General features: G+C 44.8%; 1 protein-coding gene across 1 annotated transcript in view; it reads left to right on the forward strand.

Annotated features, from left to right (window-relative positions):
• Positions 1-7500, forward strand: part of ece2a (endothelin converting enzyme 2a) — a 262820-nt gene that overhangs the window by 95699 nt on the left and 159621 nt on the right. The window lies entirely within an intron of this gene.

Below are 7500 nucleotides of genomic sequence, written 5' to 3' on the forward strand. Positions count from 1 at the left end.
AGACCTGTCACACTGTAAGCACTACAGAAAGGAAAACATTGCAAAACATGACAAGGAATACACCCACCATATACGCTGGTGAAATCATGTCCAAGATAGGAATTAACACTGTTTTTTATATAAAATCATCTCATTGGTTAATGTATTTAACTGTTAAGTGTTGTCTTTTGTTTTGTTTTTAGTCTTTCTCAACATTTGCTGTCTTTTATTGTCCCCGTCCCAACTTATTTGAGACGTGTTGCATTTATCAAATTATAAATGAGTACATATGTCCCCCAAAACAATATTTTTTCTCGGTTTTAATACTTAATATGTAACTTTTCACTATTCTCCATGTAATGAATAGATTGAATGTTTTGAAAATGATAGCATTTTGATTTTATTCACTGTTTACCAAACGTCCCAACTTCATCGGAGTTGGGGTTTGTAGATTAGTTTTCAAAATAACAAAAGTGATGGCGATGCTGTGGACGATGAACTCTCTGTGTTAGTAAGGTTTAGTCGTGGTCATGTATTTGAGAACATCATTCACTTGAGTATATTTATAAGGTGCATTTGTGTTTGTGCCTCTCTGTATATGTGTGAGCATTAGGGCTGTTACGACATTGTATCAAACCGAGAAATTGCAATACGCAGAGACGATACTGTATCGTGGTGCAAGAGGGCAGTATTGTGATGCGCCCTTTCAAATTTGTTACACCTCATTCCAGATTTTTTTAACCCCTTAAGACGCGGCTTTATACATTTGTTGTTACCAGTATGGTAAGGACCAAGTCGTGGTGCATTACCAAAGGCCCTGTGTACTGTCATAGTTTTGTAGTGCTATGGTAGTTAACATTTCAATAACTATTACAGCGTGCCATCTGGAGGTACGGCGCGCATTAAGGGGTTAATGCATGATTTTATTTTGTAATGCTGACACATGTATGCAAAGCAAATTGATTCATTTAAAACATATGTTAAAAAAATTGTGGGCTGTATCGAACCGCAGGTCAAATTTCGTCACACGCACTGAATCATGAGTTGATTGTATTGTTACAGTCCTAGTGAGCATGTTATGAATTCTGTTACCACTGTGTACCATGTGTCTCTTTTTGTGCTTCTCTTTCTTTCCACCTCCTCCTCCCATCTCTCTTTCTCTCACTCTCTCTCTCTCCCTCTCTCCGTTTCTTTCTCTCTCTCTCTCCCCCTCTTCCTCTCTCTGTCCTCCCCCTTTCTCTGTCTCTGTCCTCTGTCTTTCTCTCTTTCTCTCTCTCTCTCTCTCTCTCTCTCTCTCTCTCTCTCTCTCTCTCTCTCTGTCCTTCTTCCTCTCTCTGTCCTCCCCCTTTCTCTGTCTCTGTCCTCTGTCTATCTCTCGCTCTCTCTCTCTCTCTCTGCTTCTCTAACACAGTGTGTGTGTGTGTGTGTGTGCGTTAGCGTGTTTGTGTTTGTGTGTGTGTGTGTGTGCATGTGCGTGTGCGTGTGCGTGTGCATATGTGTGTGCCCATACTGCGTAGTTGTGGGTTTTGACAAAGACAGCAGACGGTAGGTGTGCTCCATCTCTAATGCTGTCTCAACATAACTCAACATGATACACACACACACACACACACACACACACACACACACACACACACACACACACACACACACACACACACACACACACATACACACACACACGCGCACACACCAACTGACAGAGACAGCGATGAACAGAAAGAGAGAGCGGATAGTTGCTATGGAGACAGAGGAGAGAGATCATCCCACAAATACAACTTTGTTTTTCAAACTTCTTGTGTTTTCTTTTTTTTACCAGCTTTGGGCTGAGGATTCAGACTTATTTTTTTCTCAGAGAGATTTTGTTTAAAGGTCAGACACTAATGATGACGAAAATCACGACATGATTATGATGGTAAGTTAATGGTGTTGATAGTCATGAGGGGGGCAATGCCAGTGATATGGTGAAAATGGCGATGGTGGCGATGGCGATGGTGATGATTAGGGATGCACAATACCACTTTTTATGAAAACCGATATGAGTACGAGTACATCATGACATACAGTATTAGTACAAGTATGAGTACATTACATTGTACGAGTATGGGTACATTCATTTCTCTGCTTGCTGATACAGAGTATCGATACCAATACTTTAACCCCCAACATACCATGAAAATAATTGCATAGCTTTGTTTTTTCCACCTCTGTTTTATTGTCCATTTCCATGTAAATTTAAATGTTAGTAAATGTATGAGGCAGCACTTTTTCCCATGCTGTGTTCAAGTCAATAGAATGTGACTAGATGCTGCGTTGTTTCGTGTAACAGCAGTATGAGTGCCAGGTATCGGCAAGTCTTTGAGTATGAGTATGAGTATAATGAGCAAGTATCGGAGCCGATAGTATCGGTGCATCCTTAACGATAATTATGATGATGAGCAGTTATGTTTACATTAGCTCCTGATTTTCTTCCTAAATGATTTCATTGTACTGTATATGATGGGCGACAATAAAAAGTCATACTGTATATGTACTGCATTGTCATTTATAGACAAAAGTGCAGTACAGTGAATCATTTCTGTTTGCAACACACTTTTCATTCGTCCCTCATGCAGGGGTCTATGTTACACATTCATTTCTATATGCAGCCCGATGTCTCCTCTCCTCTGCTGTGTCAATGAAGGCCTGTCACCTAACTCATTATCACATACAACTGTAAAACAAAGCCTGGGGAGTGTCGGTAAACTGAACCCAATAAACTTGGGTTTTGGAGCAATAAAAAATCTTCAGAGTGTCAGTAAACTCATCCCACCTGTTCCTTCTCTGAAGGCTTTTTATTGCTCCCAAACCCAAGTTAACTACAACAACTTGACTAGGCTTTTGATCCCTCTCTTTCAAGCACTCATGGTTTTCTCTATATGTATTTCTCTGGATGTATTTATTCCAGGAGGAAAATGCGAAAGAAATCGTTTTTTTAATAGTTTAAAATAAAACGGAAATCGTTAAAAACATTTTTTTTAAAGTAAATAAAATAAAATAAAATAACTTATTTTTATTTTTTTTTACATTTTCGGATACTATGGCGGCCAATTTTAAACTATGGCGGTGCACCATAGTTTCCTCAATGTATGGGAAACACTGGGATGGTGGGGGGTCATGCCCTTACCATCTTTGAGATGAACCTAGCTTGTCCCCATCACTTTTCCACAAACATAATGGAAAAATAGTGTACCTGGACAATTAGTCATACAGTGTTAATGTCCCGCCACTTTCCAAACCAGACCTACACCTACACCTACACCTACGCGTGTGCGTGTGTGTGTGTGTCTGTGTGTCTGTGTGTCTGTGTGTGTGTGTGTGTGTGTGTGTGTGTGTGTGTGTGTGTGTGTGTGTGTGTGTGTGTGTGTGTGTGTGTGTGTGTGTGTGTGTGTGTGTGTGTGTGTGTGCGCATGCGCCTGCGTGCGTGCGTGTGTTAGGCTGAGTGGTAATGATTGGACACGCGTCATTCTACCCTGATGCAGAGTATCGTCCCCGTGTCCAGTGACAGCCTCACTCCATCGTCATCGCCATCGCCACCTCTGTCTCCACGCCTCGGCATCCTCTGCTGCTGTGCTCCTCACAGTAGGGACACATACATGCGAATCTGCAAACTTTGCCTTTCATTCCTATGAGAGAGGCGAAGGCCAGCGAAAGCAAGCGAACAGGAGCGAAGCGAAGCAAAATTATTAAAGAAAGTTTAATGTTATGCAAATGAGGAGCGAATTCGCCTGCCGCGGCCCAATCAAATCAACAACACAACTGCTCCATTCCATTTGATTCGCTGCGACGACCTGATGACGGTTGGATTTCGCCTCTCTTCGCTTTGCTCGCTTCGCCTCTTATGTGTCCCTACCGTCAGGGATCAGATCAGGCGTCCGTCCGTCCGTCCGTCCGTCCACTGTGGTGCCACATGTCTCTCAACCAGTCAGGAAGCCTTAGTCACGCTGCCTCAGTGGTGTCAAGTAGAGGTCCAGTTCTTTCTGTCACCGATCACCTCCATTAACAACATGCACGTCCATCATGCCCATCCCTCAGTTTAATCCTCATGTCCACACACACACACACACACACACACACACACACACACACACACACACACACACACACACACCCATACACACACACACACACACACACACACACACACACACACACACACACACACACACACACACACACACACACCCATACACACATACACATACACACACACACACACACACACACACACACACACACACACACACACACACCTACACCCATCCCGCAACCCTTCACACCACCAAGCCTTCACATCAGAGCCCACTTCGCCTTACTCCTAACTTGCACACCCAGACACACACCTCACCCCACCGCCTCCACACTTCATCCCCACCCCCCCTGGTGGCTTCACACCACCAATAGCCTACCCCCCTCACCCCTCACCCCGGCCTACCACGACAACTTATGATAAAAGTTAAACTTTGATGACCACCGCACGATTTGACTCAGTTGATGGCCTGTCAGCACAAATGGATACAGTCACGATCATGCATATACAGGCAGACAGGCAGGCAGGCAGGGAAACACGTGCGTGACGCATGAAAAATGCATTTCTTGTGGCCGTGTGAGAGAGAGAGAGAGGAGGGCTGTGGTGCACTGTGCCGCACTGGAGCCGGGTGACCTGCTTTTGCTTGTTTATATTCTGGACTCGTGCTCCTGTACTCTCCCCTGCTGTACCCTCCTCCTCCCTCCTGCTGTACCCTCCTCCTCTTCCCTGCTCTCCCCCTCTACCCTCCTCTATCCTCCTCCCTCCTTCTCAGGAGCTCTCTGCATCCTCTCAGACACCCTCCTACGTTCTCCTACATTCTCTTGCGCTCTCTCTCTCTCTCTCTCTCTCTCTCTCTCTCTCTCTCTCTCTCTCTCTCTCTGTCTCTATCTCTCTCTCTCTCTCTCTCTCTCTCTCTCTGTCACTGACTTTCTCTCTCTCTCTCTCTCTGTCTCTCTCCCTCTATCTCACACACGCACACACATTTGCACGCACAACCGCTGTCGTCACCTTGGCAACAGAGTACTGTCAGGGTACTGTCATACCCTGCATTTAAAAAAAATGATATTCAACACCCCCTCCAACACACACACACACACACACACACACACACACACACACACACACACACACACACACACACACACACACACACACACACACACACACACACACACACACACACACACACACACACACACACAGACACACACACACACTGCCACCACCACCCCCACCACCCAAAAGTGTCACTGTTGAGGACCTCTTCACTGACATGTGTGTGACCTCTGCGAGTTTGAAGTGGTGTTCTCTTCTCTTCTTCTTCATATCATAGCCCTTCTCTCTTAGCCAGCCATGTCCCTTCGTCATAATGCAGCACTGGAGAGTTCCTGAAGGGCAGGGTGTGTGTGTGTGTGTCTGTGTGTCTGTGTGTGTGTGTGTGTGTGTGTGTGTGCGTGTGCTTGTGCGTGTGCGTGCGTGTGCTTGTGCGTGTGCGTGTGCGTGTGTGTGTGTGTGTGCGTGTGTGCGTGTGTTTTTGTGTGTCTGCATATTTTTGTGTATTTGTCTCTGTTAAGTGTGTGTGTGCGTGTGCGTGTGCGTGTGCGTGTGTGTGTGCGCGTGCGTGTGTGTGTGTGTGTGCGTGTGTTTTTGTGTGTCTGCATATTTGTGTGTATTTGTCTCTGTTAAGTGTATGTGTGTGTGTGTGTGTGTGTGCCTGTGTTGTGATAGGCATCTGTTGTCCTTGCAGTATGTCTTCTTAATGCCTCCTCTCTGCATCCACCTTCTCTCTCTCTCTCTCTCTATCTCTCTCTCTCTCTCTCTCTCTCTCTCTCTCTCTCTCTCTCTCTCTCTCTCTCTCTCTCTCTCTCTCTCTCCCCATATATCTCTATCACTCTTTCATCTCTTCTGCCTCTCCGCCTTCTCCCACTCGTCCGTTCTCTCTCCATCTGTGCCCTAGCTGTTTGTCTTGGCATTATCTCTCCGCCGCCCGCTCCAGTTCAGCTTTGTTTTCATTCGGTGTTTGGACGGTGCTGTTCCATGTTATTGCCCTACAAAGGCAATGCATTCAAAGCCTTTGGTTTGTTATTGTAGTTACTGCTAATATGACATCAAAATATCTATAAAAGGGACATGTTTAGAATATGAGGCTTTGTCACAACAACATAAAGGAGGTGTTATGATGACCATGTTCAGTCTAAACTCACTGACAAAATTGGTTGTTACTGCACTTTGCCTTTTTTTACGGCAGTGCACTTCTCCAGGAGGGGCGTAGGCAGAAATAATAAAACAGGTGGGCCCAGAAAAAATCGGACGGGCCCAACTCGAAAGCGTGTACGTAGATATTATTAAACCGCGCTCAAAAATGATACTTTGAAATTGAAATCATTGAAATCACAGAAGATTAACCAGACTTTTGACATAAATGATTAATTATCGCTCAGTGCTATGCCATTAATTATAGTTCAATGAGGCAAAAGTTGACTGTCAAGTGTGAATTGGGAGGGCCTGGATGTCAAGTGGGCGGGCCCAGGCCCATGCTTGGCTACGCCTATGCTTCTCCTTTTCCCATTTTTACCATTTTCCCAGAATTACAAGATGAAGAAAAATAGTTGGCATAATAGATAATGCTGATGTACGTATGATTAAGAGAGGACGGGAGGGACAAGTAGCTAGTTCTGTAAGACATTGTGAACATTTTCCAGAATTTCCATTGGGTGGTCGGTGGGGAGAGAGTGGTTGTGATAACCATCAACAGTTCACTCTAAGCGAGCTTTCAGTCCCAAACCTTCATCGGGCAGCCTCATCGCTGCCTGATGAAGATCTAGCACTGAAAGCTTGCAAGCCAAGCAAAGCTTTGCACAAAATAGACCTGAAATGTATGGATGTCTCCTTTTTGTACAGAAACTTCAACTGAATCCTGCACCTTCTAAACCAGTGGTTCTCAAACTTTTTCCATCATTCCCCCTTTCAAAGGGTCTGAATGCTTCCGAGCCCCCCCAAGCAACAGCAGTACTCGCGCAGACTGATTTTGCGATCGCTGTGCAGAATCAAAGGAAAGGTGACTGGTGAGATTAAACAAAGAGGGACTGCAGTCGAATGCAGATGTGTGTTAATTTCCTATGCTATTCAAATGTATGACAATTGATAATATAATGTTGGTGAGGGCTTTAAAATTATTGACTTATTGGCGAGACAGGAAATCATTTTATTGGGGGGAAGAAACCCAAATCAGATGTCACACACCCCCCTGAGATGCCTCTACGCCCCACTTTGAGAAACAGATGAGCGGTGTCCTCTAACTGGGTGACCTGTAGCCTGGCAAATCCCATGCTGCTTTGCACAATCGTTCCGAGCTGCACTACAGCATGTTTAGCTCGTCCCAAAGCGCTAGCAGAGATTCTTTAAGTATATAGAGATATGCCAATGTAATAGGTTGCTATGGGCGCCTAACA

The sequence above is a fragment of the Engraulis encrasicolus genome, unplaced genomic scaffold (assembly GCF_034702125.1).
Source record: "Engraulis encrasicolus isolate BLACKSEA-1 unplaced genomic scaffold, IST_EnEncr_1.0 scaffold_27_np1212, whole genome shotgun sequence".
NCBI lineage: Eukaryota > Metazoa > Chordata > Actinopteri > Clupeiformes > Engraulidae > Engraulis > Engraulis encrasicolus.